This window comes from Protopterus annectens, chromosome 10.part0 (assembly GCF_019279795.1).
Source record: "Protopterus annectens isolate FY-2018-M chromosome 10.part0, PAN1.0, whole genome shotgun sequence".
Classification (NCBI taxonomy): domain Eukaryota; kingdom Metazoa; phylum Chordata; order Ceratodontiformes; family Protopteridae; genus Protopterus; species Protopterus annectens.
In genome coordinates, this window is record NC_056744.1 from 848,193,835 (window position 1) to 848,207,573 (window position 13,739).

Genomic DNA, 13,739 nt, shown 5'->3' on the forward strand with positions numbered 1-13,739 from the left:
TAAGTATGGCTGCTATGCTGACACTGTCGTTAATGCCCGGGAAGGTGGTGGCATCCAACCTCAGTTGCCACCTCAGTTCACACATGTCTAAATCTAAGTCCAAGACCCTACCCTGCCTATCCTTTACCACTTGCTGTAAAACAACAAATGTAAACCTATGGCATGGGTTTTTCATTATATGTCTTGCCAGAGCATTAGTGGTCTTCATATTCCTGATGTCAATTATGTGTTCCCTAATTTAATCCTTAAAATGTCTGCTGGTCTTGCCAACATAGAAGGCAGAACAATGGTCACATTTGGCCATGTAAAATAAATTTTTGCTATTACAATTGAAATGTCCATGGAAATGAAAGGTTCTCCCATTAATGCAGGTGTTTTCACTAGTCTCAAAAATGTATACACATGCATTACATCTACCACACTTGAAATTACCAAGTGCTCTACTACACTGATTGAGATCAATGCGAGCCCCCATTTCCAAAATCTCCTTAAAGGATCTGTCCCTCCTAAAAACAACCCTAGGTGGTCCCTCCACCTTTATCCATAAGGAAGCTATCGGCAAGTAACAATATCCAGTTCTTTTGGGTGATATGAGTCACACATTCAGTATCCTGATTAAAGGTGGTGATGAACAATAATCCGTTCCCCATTTTTCTTCTTAAATCTGAGTTACAATTTCTTGGCATACTGGTACTATTGCTATTATTAGAATCCACAGTATAGGTTCATAGGTTCATAGGTTCATACTAGGCTATCTGCCCGAGGGCATTTACAAGCCTAGCCCATAGTTTTGTGGCTTACGCCACCCCTTTAGTATGGGGAACTATACCCATTATTTTGCTGTGCCTCTGTTGAGCAGTGACACTGAGGTAATCCCTGGGGTATATCTGCGATCTCCCATCCATTGGTCAAGATTTCTCTTGAACAAGGCCAGCGAGGTGCTCTGCCTCACATATACCGGGATTTTATTCCACAGCATAGGGAGTCTTTGGGTGATGAATCTATCCCTCCAGCACGTCCTATTAATAGCCGTGTCGAGGTTTAAGTCTCCGCCCTTGTGGCTCTGACGGATCTAGATTTTTGAGGTGAAGCATATTCATCAAATCTGGGTTTGACATGGCCTTGTATGTTAGGCAAAGGTCACCTCTGAGCAAGCGGTGGCGACTGAATAGAGCTGGAGTTCTTTCAGTCGGGCAGCATAGGACAGATGTTTGAGACCCTTTATCCTTTTGGTGAGGAACTTTTGTGGCCTCTCCAGCTGCTGCAAGTGTTGGGTCAGATACATTCCGAATGGGGCATTGTACTCAATCATTGGTCTGATGAGTGATGAGTATAGGAGACTATGACCTCCCTTGATCTAGATGAGAATCCCTTCATGATAAGGTGGGCAATGTAGAAGGTCTTCCTAACTACTTTAGCTACATGGGTGTCGAATGACAGACTACTATCAACCTGGGTCCCCAAGTCCCTGATAACTTCTTCTGTACTCAGTGGATTGCCACCTATTTGGTAGCTAGGGGTAACCTTGTTTTTCCCGAAGGGTATGACTATGCATTTTTTGGCATTTAACTTTAGGCCATGGCTCTGGCACCAGTTATCCGTTTCTGTGAGACCCTTCTGAAGGATATCTGTGTCAGATGTGTTTTCTACATCTCTATGTATCTCTATGTATAGGCTTATAAACACTCCCCCTGCTCTTTTGGATCTGACTTCCCCTGCCAAAATTCTACAAAGAGCTTTAGGGTAACCTCTTTTAACAAATAACTCTGTCATGAACTCAAGCTCCAACAGAAAATCCTGATCCACAGTAACCATTCTGGCAGCCCTTACAAATTGTCCTTTGGTAATAGACTTTTTCTGATAGTAAGGGTGCCAGCTACAAAATTCCAAATATGAGTTAGAAAATGTGGATTTTCTGAAAATACTTGATCTCAGAGTGTTGTTACTACTGTCAATAGTTAAACTGACATCCAAGTATGACACACTGTCCCTACTATACTCATGGGTAAACTTAAAAAACTCAACTGTTGCGTTAATATATTGAAGAAAGTTTTTCAACTTTTCTTCCTGTCCATCCCACACAATAAAAATATTGTCCAAAAATCTGGTGTAATGTTTTATACATGCCCAAAATTCACTAGAAAAAATGAATTCCTGCTTCCAATGGGACATGACAAAATTGGTATATATGGGGGCACAAGGCACCCCCATAGCCACACCAGTCACTTGTTTGTAATATTGTCCTTCAAAATGTAAAAAATATTAGTTAACACTGCCTCCATCAATGTGGTAAGAACATTAATTTCATCTTGATCAAAAAGATTAGTCTTACCTAGTTGTACTCCCAGCCATTCTAACCCAACACCATGGGGTATTACTGAAAACAGGTCACATATATCTATAGTAACCAAAAAAGTATTCTCAGTGATAGTAACCCCATTTAAATGATCCAAAAATTGCCAGGAATCCTTAGTAATATAGGAAAATGTTCCCATCCCCTTTTGCAAATGATGGTCCAGGTACTTACTTAAAAAACAAGTCTTAGCTCTTTTGAACTGTAAAAAATCAAGGCCTTTGTGGATTTTGGGATGCCGAAGATGTTTGGTATTACTGGATAATCATTTCTTAAGACTTGGTAATCCTTTTCATTGATTTGCCCCAATATAACATCCTCTATTAAAAGGTCCAGTTTCTTGTAAGCTATATGTATTTCATTGAGATTACTCTCACAATAAGTGTCTTCAGTCAACAGTGCTGTCATCTTGTCAGAATAATCACTTTTGTCATTAATCACAGCCCCACTACCCTTGTCCGGCTTCATTATCCGGATACTGGTGTCTGTGGCCAGTTCCAATAATAGGGCTTTTTCATTAGGGGACAAGTTGTTAGGTGACTTAAAAGGTTGTTGTCTGTAACCATCCCTTATGTCTATTTCACAGACCCTCTCATATGTCCCAATAACACCATTCAAGGGGGGATTAAAATAAATGGGTCTCTTCAACACATTACCTTGTTCCACATAACGTCTCCCATTAAATCACACCTTCAAATTATTTCTGCATATAAAAAGCTTTAAATCTATTCAAATATTGGACAGATCCCCATGCCTGCATGGCACAAAAGTGAACCTGTTCGATAACAAATCAGCATGTGCTGTACTAAAAAAGTTTTTGGAATAATTATAAACCTTATAGCCACCGGCTGAATTGACAATAATAGTTGGACCATTATTATCACATGTGTCATTAGATTCAGCCATAACATTAAATAAATTGTCAAAATCAATGTGTCCATTATCAAAAAAAAAATCTGTGTTCGTCCAACCATTGCCATTGTCCGGACTATCTGGAAATAAAAGCCCACTCTCCATTAGGGGCTCAACAATAACTTGCCTGTTGTCATTCAAATCATAAGATGGATAAACACTCAGACTACTACCAAAACGTACATCATTGCATTCAAGAGCACTTCCAAAAATAGCACTAACCAGTTGGCTCAAACCAACCTGCCCATTATCAACGGGTTCATATTATAACACCGAACGCTGAAAACAGCGAACGGTGTTACATCGACACATATTTAGCGAACGCTGAAAATGTTGAAACTACAGAACAGCGATTTCTTTCCTAGGGAAAGAAATTGCTGTTCCAACCCCCCCAAAAAAAAAACAAACACTTCCAAACACATACACACATACCCTAACCCTAATTATACACCCCCAAAAACCAGTAAACAACTAAATACACATATGCATGTAACCCAGCCATACATCTAACAAAAAAAAACAGTAAACATTTTAAAACATATGCACTTACCTTAACCCGTACCCTAACCCTAAGGTCAGTAACTCTCACACATTTACATAAACAGTCCCAAACACAAACACACTTACCTTAACCCTAATCCTACCCCGCAAAAAACAAAAGTAAACAGCTAAAAACACACACACGTAACTCAACCATACATCTAACGCAAGATAAAAAACAGTAAACACTTTCATACTTATGCACTTACTTTAACCCACACCCTAACCCTAAGGTTAGTAACCGTTGCACAATAATGCTCGGGAGCTATACTGGACAAGGGACCACACTACACTCCAGAACAGGCAAAGCAACAAAGTGGCCAAGCGACTTATTTCCCAGGGAAAGAATTCGCTAAACAGCTGCTTCGCTGTTTTGGCTGTTCGTCCTACATATGTCAATGAAAACGCATTCGAAAAAATGCATTTTCTTCATTCTAATATGAACCCTTAGCAACAATAGATCGCCTACTGTCATTAATATCGTGGAATAAATGGATGTTCGGGCTACTACCAGAATGTGCATCATTGCATCCAAAGGCACTTTCAAGAGTAGCATCAATCAAATAACCAAAACCAACTTGCCCATTATCATTAAGTCTGTCTTTTAAGTCATAGGTTGAGAAAATACTCAAACCAAAACTTAAGGCATTATGTTCTAAAGCACGTTCATACAGTACGTCCACCAACTGGCCCGAACCATCTTGTCCATTGTCAATGGATCTAACAGGGTTTACCCAATCCTTGTCAACATCTGAAACATTTAAAATCATAACTTCACTTTCTGATAACACCTCCAATCCAGCCAACTTACTGTCCTTTATGACTGAGTTTGGAGATGGGTCATAATCAATCTAAACACTTACTTGGCTGAGCGATCCCATAGAAAAGTCCTCTAATACTGATTCTGAAAATATCTCTGGTTGTTCCAGTTCTTCGGCCTTGCTCCTTGTACCTTCAATCCATATTCTCGCTTGTTGTAATCCTTTTTTCCCTGTTCCTTAACCACTCCGATCGTCTCGGGCCTTCCTCTAAAGGGAACACTGGCTGACCCGCCTGAAATACACTCGGTTGAGGTGTCACTTCCTGGCCATTACCAGACTCCTGATTGGTTAAAGGCTCTTGGTTGCTATGGTTACCAATGGATAACAGGTATATCTTATTTTTGGTATACACCAATGTGTTCCGTTTTAATTTGTTAATCTTTCTTTGGAAAATGTTATTGCAACTAGTGTCTATGCCAGCCAAAATGTTATAATTGGTCTGATAATGCTCGAACAGCAGATCTTTGGTAATTAGCTCGCTCTCCTTCTCTAATTCCCCCAAAAGCTGGTCAATTCTACGACCATTGTATTTAATCATTATTTTGATTAACTCCATTCCGGTCCAATTAAAGAGCTGGTGAACTTCGTCGAGCATCTCAACATTGTATTCTATGCCATTGAGGTACTTCCAACATCATAGACCCCTTGGCACTTGCCCCAGTTCAATGTTCCTTTCCAGGTATCCATTTTCAATCTACAATTTTTTGAAACCAAAAAGTCTCTTTTCAAAGGACTTGATCCTGTCCATTAAAGACTGCTGCACAACAGTCTGTTGACTAGCCCCACTACCTGGGTTCATCTGAAAATCATATTTGCTGTTTCTCCAATCCCCATCTTCGTTGGCTGTCAGAGACACATTAACCACAGGACCATTGTTAGAACCATTGTAAACATTGTTAATTAAACTATTCAATGAACCATTAGCCTGTGGCACAGAATGGGTGGTTAAGTTGTTATGAGAAAGCTGAGTAGGCTGAGTTAAAGGTAAACCCAGACTATCAAATGGGTTGCTGCACCTCTCATTCTGTATGGCAGATAAAGTCTTGATCTGGGCAGTATGCTCTGCTAGTTGCTGATTAATATTCCACAATCTCATTATTGGAACTCACAGTCTCCATAGTCCAGGAACCCTCTTCACACACCGAACTTAGTAACCCAAAAAAAACAACACTTCACAAAATGTAAAGCACCCTGGATACGAAAGCTGAATTCCAAACTCTTCACTCCACAGGTTAAGTGCTTTCATCCAACTTCTTTTGGACTTCTTCAGAATAGATGATGATAAAAACTCAACACTTATATACACACCTTAACACATATATAATTGAACAATTAAACAGTTAAAAAATGTACTTATTATTCAATAAATAAATCAACAGTAAAAGCCTGGAAAAGAAGACAATATGCATGAAAAAACTCTAAATACTTAGCCTGATCCAGTAGTCGCAATCTCGACGCTGCAAGCTGCTAACGAGATCTGGGTAGTTACCGCTAGGCGTGTTGGGATAGGGGTTATCCTCAAGCCAGTATAAGCTCTCAAGCTATATTAAATCATCTGAGTCAGAGCCGAGGATCAGCTCTGAACTCAACCAGCAAGAACGAAGGCGAGATGGGACAACATAACATTATTCCATTTCCCAGGTATTGTGCAATCTCAGAGTTAGTTTATTTATTTATGGGACTATGTAAGTTGATCTACCTCAGAAAACATTGACTCACATAACACAAACAAAATATGATCAGTCTCAGAAGACCGACTTGACAGTGTACATGTTCCAAGACATAACCTTGGAACAAGTAGATTCAAAATTAACCATTTTTTTATTGCAAGAGTCTGTCCCCTGAGCCCCCACACTCAATTGCTATTTAAATTTTCTAACTTTGAGATCACTGAATACTGGGAGAAAAGGCCTAGTCCCTGTATAACAGGGATCCTGTACCACTGTCAAGCATCTGTCAGTCAAAGGAATGGTTGAGTTGCATACTATATAGGTTCATAGGTTCATAGGTAGGTATAAGGCTATCTGCCCGAGGGCATTTATAAGCCTAGCCAGAGTGTGTCGGCTTTCGCTACCCCATTGATTAATTAACTGATCCTCTGTCAAGCAGAGCCAATTAAGTGATCCCAGGGGTGTATTTTCTGTTACCCATCCATTCGTCAAGATTTCTCTTGAAGAGTGTTAGTAAGGGGCTCTGCTTGTAATTTGGAATTTTGTTCCAAAGCATGGGGAGTCTCTGTAACAGGAATCTATCCCTACAGCATGTTCTATTTATTGTTGTGGCAAGATTTAGCTCACTAGAGCGCGTGGCTTGCAATGACTTGGATTTCTTTAGGTGGAACATGTCCATCAATTCTGAGTTGGACATGGCTTTGTAAGTCAGGCAGAGATCACCTCTGAGTAAGCGATATGCCACTGAGTACAGCCGGAATTTTTTCAGTCGGGCTGCGTAGGACATATGTTTGAGGCCAGTAATCCTCTTGGTGAGGTACTTTCGTGGTCTTTCCAGCTGTTGGAAGTGTCTTGTGAGGTACATCTCAAATAGGGCATTGTACTCTATGATGGGTCTAATGAGTGACGAGTAGAGGGGCACTATAACCTCTTTATTTCTAGATGTGAACCCTTTAGTAATTAGATGGGCCACATAGAAGTATTTCCTAACTACTTTGGCAATATGATTGCCAAAGGAGAGATTACTATCTACCTGTATATATATATATATATATATATATATATATATATATATATATATATATATATATATATACAGATATACCATACTGTAGTGCAAATATTTTCTTTGTGAAAATGTTTAATTCTTGCTCTGTCATTCTGCTTTGCAGATCAAGAACTGTAAAGGGGAGGGCAGACTACTTTTGCAACAGAAAGTCAGATGCCTGGAAACGTATGAGTTTGGTGGGTTAAAGACTAACTGGACAATCAAAGATTTGTGATGGTATTGTATTTTCGTTATGACAAATTATGAGATCATGTGATAGAACTTTATTTTAGTCATCATAGCTTATGAAATGGGAGAATAACATCTGGAATTTTGAATGCCATTCTGCTTGGAAAAGGTCAGAAACAATGAACAAGGAATGGAACCCATAAGCCAGCAATGATTTGGAGTGCTGTTCTGTATGAGAAATTGAAGATATGGGGAGTGAAAAAGTCATGGCATTTATATATCTTTGAAATATTGCTGAGAATGTCACAAATGTCTGTGTACTACACAGCAAATGTCAGTATAGTATGCAGATGTGCTCATACTGAGAATGTACAGTATGTATTCATGGGTATCACATATGGCATCATGATCTACAAAATGAGTAAAAGGTTCACCAAAATTTATGATGCACATTTTGTCATTTCTACTCTTGGGTAATCCATATGAAGGCTTTGCAGCTGCTGAATTTTCTTGCTACATCTGTAGCTCTTCTTCACAATGGCATGCCAATGTATGAATGGGCCAGGGTACATTCTGTCTGGGAACAGCCAGAACTGACTTAAGCATTAAGGTGAATCATATAACCTTGTCCTCCAGACATCAACTTGACTTTTGAATCCACATATGTAATGAGGAATGCATAATGTTTGCTCCTGCTGAAATCCACAAGATGTTATTAAATGTTTAAATAGCTGAAGAGGCTGTGTTATTCTGCACGAATTGCAGTCGTCCAGAGTGAATAATTGCACTATCAATGCAGCTTGGCTACTTTCACAGCTTCAGTTTCACAAAAGAGATGAAATCTGCTAATGCAAATATCAGTTCTGTCAATGGTAAGGACTCTGCAAGCTGCCTTTCTAGAGAGTAATTTTTATCTTGTGCTTATCTTTGACCTGAATCCAACTCTTTAGAGCAGCAGTACTTAGCACAGATTGTTAAGGGTCTGAGCTATAATTCCTGTGACACAGGGTTTGATGCCTACAGCTCTTGCTTGTTTCCTGTGTAACCTTGAGCAAGTCACTTAACCAGATAGTGCTTGGGGCACCTGGGAATTTGGGCTAGGCTCCTCAACAGGCCCCCGGACTGTAAGCCTACTAGGTATCTATGAACCTACTGTTACATTAGCTTATACTTCTGAATTATATATCACTGAAATTAGAGATGATTACCATACCACACTTGTTACCTCACAGCAAGAGGTTCTCCCGTTCGATTCACAGCTTGGCTTGGGAGTGCCTTCTGTGTGGAGTCTGCATGTCCTCCCCGTGGTTGGGTAGCATTCAAAAGACATGCATGCATAAATGGGCGTGCCTTCGTTGAAGGTTGGGTGTCGAGCTGGCACCTCGGCGTTTCGTAAAAATCTACTGCCAATCATTAGCAGACCGGAGTTCCGCTGAGGCGACCCCTTACCAGGAAAAATGCGAAAGTCAAACAATAACAACAACAACCATACCACACTATAATGCGAGCTTAAGTTACTTCAGCATATGTTGTTCAGTCTATAGTCACTGATCCTTGTGTTGAGGAGCATGGCGTACATACATCTCAGCATTGAACCTTTTTGTCATTAATTATTATTAACCATATATTTAAAGGCACAAGCTCAAACCAATCAGTAAATACGTGTAATTACAAAATATTATTTGTAATACAGCATGTTTCATTTATAGTACAATTTACAGCATATTTTGTAGGTAATTAACTCTTTTTCTATCAGTAACATAGAAAACCTGAGTTGTAAAGTTAAGCACATCCCTCATAGTATAAAACAATTCACCTGCCTGCCAGTTTATGGAAAAGCTGTATTTGATCTCTTTTTTATTGTAGTGCTGACAACAGACCAATGTGACATGATGTATGCACTGAGAATGAAAGATTACAATATCAGAAATACATCAGTGTAAATACATTTCTTTATTTCAACATTACTTGTATAATTTCTGTCAATGTATACAACACTCTGAAATACAATACAAAGACTCAATGGTATATAAGCTCATGAAATTTGTGTGCATGTGAATTTGGGTCTGAGTACTTTGGCAAGATGAACAGGCACTTTCTGAATTCTTCCTACATTTGACTTGAAATGTCATTGTTCAACCTCCTAATACTGATGATTCACACCTTCTAAAATTTGAATTACACAACAGTCTTTTATGACTAAAAGGGACATACAAGTAATAGAATTCCACTGAATGTCATGAACATGGCAATATTTGCAGCCTGTGCTGAACAATGAGAAGTGGCTGAGCCCCCTTTCAAAAATATTACTTTTTTATGTGATCTGCACATTTTAGTATGCACAACATTTTATTCAATAGGTGGTGGCTGGCCAATAAGGAAGGTCATGTCATGTGTCATGGTTTGCCATACAATCTGCTTTGAAAAGAACTGAAGAGACGTTTAAGACTGGTTCACCAGTACTAAGATATGCTCCAAGTTTTGTCTAAATGATAATAAAAATTATGACCATCTGAGAAATCTTACAGGCCTTGTTAATTAACTATCATGTTATTTTAATATTAAAAGATAAACGCACGTGAAATTATGACTACCAGAAGTACAAAGCAGTATTTAGACTCTAGGTAAATAGACCAACATGGTATGAATTAATTACCTTGGCAGATTAAAAATACTCATAACAGCTTTTATTTTCTTTCAACAGATACTTAATGATAATACACGCATGATTACGTAGAGGACTGAATGCTTCAAAAATAAATTTGCACAATTCTTAAATCTATACAAAAGACTAAACCTAACTCTTACACTTGATGAAAGTAAATGACTTGTGAAATAAGGTTTAAGACCAAGCATAGTAAAACACAGCTAAAAATCTATAACAATCATGGACCAGTTGTTCTTTTTGCATCTCAGTAATTTCCTTTGTCTGTTCATCTACATATTTCTATTACAGGCACAAGATTAGTCCCAGTTCAGTTCCATACAAGGGAAAATGTTAATTGATTCAGTAATACTCAGTAAGATGCCTTAAATAAAACTCCATAAAAAAACTCATCAGACACATTCTTGTGACAACTGTTAATGACTATTCTCGGCTGTAGCTGGTCAGCTGCTAATCGCATGTGGATGTGATAACAACAGAGTAGCTTTTCATGCCTAGCTCTTTATCATTTCTTATGTAGAAAATGTGCTGTGTTAAAGCAACCATATGCATGGAAATGATGTTCTTTTCTGCTGCAAAAGATAATTCTTTTGTCTTCAACATATCCCCTCCCCCAAAATATCTCATAGTTTAATAGTATTCTGGAAATAATATTGCTCTCCCCATATTCTTAACTAACCTGCATATGCACAGGTGTGTATATGTGAGCATTTATGGGGGTGGATAGGCAGGAGTAGTTTATTTCTATGATGGACATTTTTTCAACAGTGGTATAGTGAGGAAAATTCACTCCATTCAGTGGATGTCACCATAGGGTGATCTCCTCCCCTAAGGTGCAATAATTTCAATGCTTATTACTATAGTGAAAGTGGTGCACAGGGCAAATTCTCCTGCAAGAGGGGTGTGGAGACTTGTTTCCACAAGGAAGCACATTTTTTTAAATTTTGCTGAACTGTTTGTATTTATATCCACACAGATTGCCTAATACTGGCATTCTCTTTCACACCAGGACCCACTGATAATAATTTATATTTCCAAGACACTTTTTTGAAAATAGTGAAGTACAGAAAATAACTCCTTTCAACACAGATTTTTGCAAAGGAAATTCCCTTTATCCTGAGGTGCAGCAAAGTCAGTGAAGATTATAATAGCACAGAGGATGCAAGTGGTGAAGTTCTCTCCATAAAAGGCGTAGAGCCCCTCCACCACCAGCACCACTGTGAACAAAGTTCCTGCGAATATTTGGGCTTGCCCAATTCGGAATGAAAAATACTGTTGTTTGTTTTTGTTTCAGGAAAGTTACATTACTAAAGATATGTAGTGTGTGTGTGTGTGTGTGTGTGTGTGTGTGTGTGTGTGTGTGTGTGTGTGTGTGTGTGTGTGTGTGTGTGTGTGTGTGTGTAAGAAGTTCTGCACATGACAAATGGGTGCTCATAAAAAGATGAATTAATGCACAAGCTAAAGCTTATTTCAAATAGCCCAAATCTGGAAGAAGGCCAAAGCTAGTTAGCAGGTAAAAAAACCTACAAGAATGGCAAGCATTAAGTAGGACAATACATCACTGGTCTTCTACAGTATAGTCTGCCTAGGGCTGTGCTACCTGAGTTACATTCAGCAATGTCTTCATTTTCAGAAGTTTAAGTAAATCTTTCAAACAATGAATGGGTAGAAAGTGTGTATACGTTGTTCTGCTAATCCTTATACCACATCTCAAGATGTTTGGTTTTGTGAAATGGGTTTCCTGTTGCATTAGCACAGTTTTTTCTTTTTTATTATTAATAACCTTCCCTACTTTTTAAGAAAGCATTCAATAATTCCCCACATGGGCTTGGTGGTATGAGACCTAAAGCCAAAGCACTGTTCCCATTTTATGCCTAAGAGCATTGAAATGAAAGAAGGGTACTTATTTAATATGCAAGGAGTGAAATAGCAATCCTTACAACTATGTATATATGTGTCTGTGTGTGTATGTATGTATGTATGTGATATATATATATATATATATATATATATATACGGGTCTGCTACGGTTGATTGAAAACTCACTTGATTGAAAATTAAATTACTGGGACCACTTCACTGAAAGCTCACTTCACTGAAAACTCACTTGACTGAAACTCATTTCATTGAAAGTTATAAATGGCCTTTTCCCCACTGTAGTGCAATCCTGGAGTTAGTATATAAAGTAAGGGGGGGCACAGCCCCCACATTGGGGAGTGTGGCAGGCGAAGCCCCCCATATAGCTTGGTTATATATTCTCTTTTGGAAACAGTTATTTATTGCACTTGTAAGTATCACTGTGTATAGTTTAAAATGTTTATAATATGTGGGGGGGTTACGCCCCCCCACACACCCCCTTACTTTATATACTAACTCCAGGGTCGCACTACAGTGGAGAAAAGGCCATTTATAACTTTCAACGAAATGAGTTTCAAAGAAATGAGTTTTCAGTGAAGTGAGCTTTCAGTGACGTGGTCCTAGTAATTTCATTTTCAGTCAAGTGAGTTCTCAATCAACCGTAGTAGACCCATAAATATATATATATATATATATATATATATATATATATATATATATATATACACACACACACACACACATATATATATATATATATATATATATTCATATATATATATATATATAAAATATATATATATATATATAATTCATATATATATATATATATATATATATATATATATATATACATATATATATATATATATATATATATATATATATATATATATATATCACAAGTACATCTCCCCTGCTCTGAGGTACAATGTTCCCAGAGTTTGGATAGATGGATAGATAAATAGATAGATAGATAGATAGATAGATAGATAGATAGATAGATAGATATATAGATAGATAGATGATGGATAGATAGATAGCTAGATAGCTAGATAGATAGATAGATAGATAGATAGATAGATAGATAGATAGATAGATAGATAGATAGATAGATATAGCAAGGATATGGGAGGTACAGCACCTGACATCCTGGGGGTGCAGGGAAATGGCATTACAGTGAGTTATATGATTCAGTGTATTTCTTTTCCAAGCAGACTATATTTCACATAGCTGTGGGACTTATAATTACAGGTTTCATGCTTCATGCAAGGAACCAGCGATGTATCTATGGCATTGGGCCACACACTGCACGACAGGAATGTTCATAATTTCTCAAATGGTCTGCATGAAGTACAAGCACAACATTCCTATGAAGAATTCCGTGCTATGAACATTAAAATTTATGGTCCTCCACATGATGCTTACCCCAAAAGCAAGGCATTTTTTAGTAGTTGATTTACTTATTTATTTGTTATTTGTCTGTTAAATCACATGGTTGTGATTATTCAAAGTACCCTTTGGGGCAAAGGATGGACTGATATAGTATACATTGTGTCATTAAGCACGTCATATACTCAGCGCATATATCATCTTACAGTAATCAAATGTGTGCAGTCAGTACAATGTTTGATGAGTTGTATTTTCTGGTAGCATAAATGCTGCCAGAGTCCTATCAGACTCT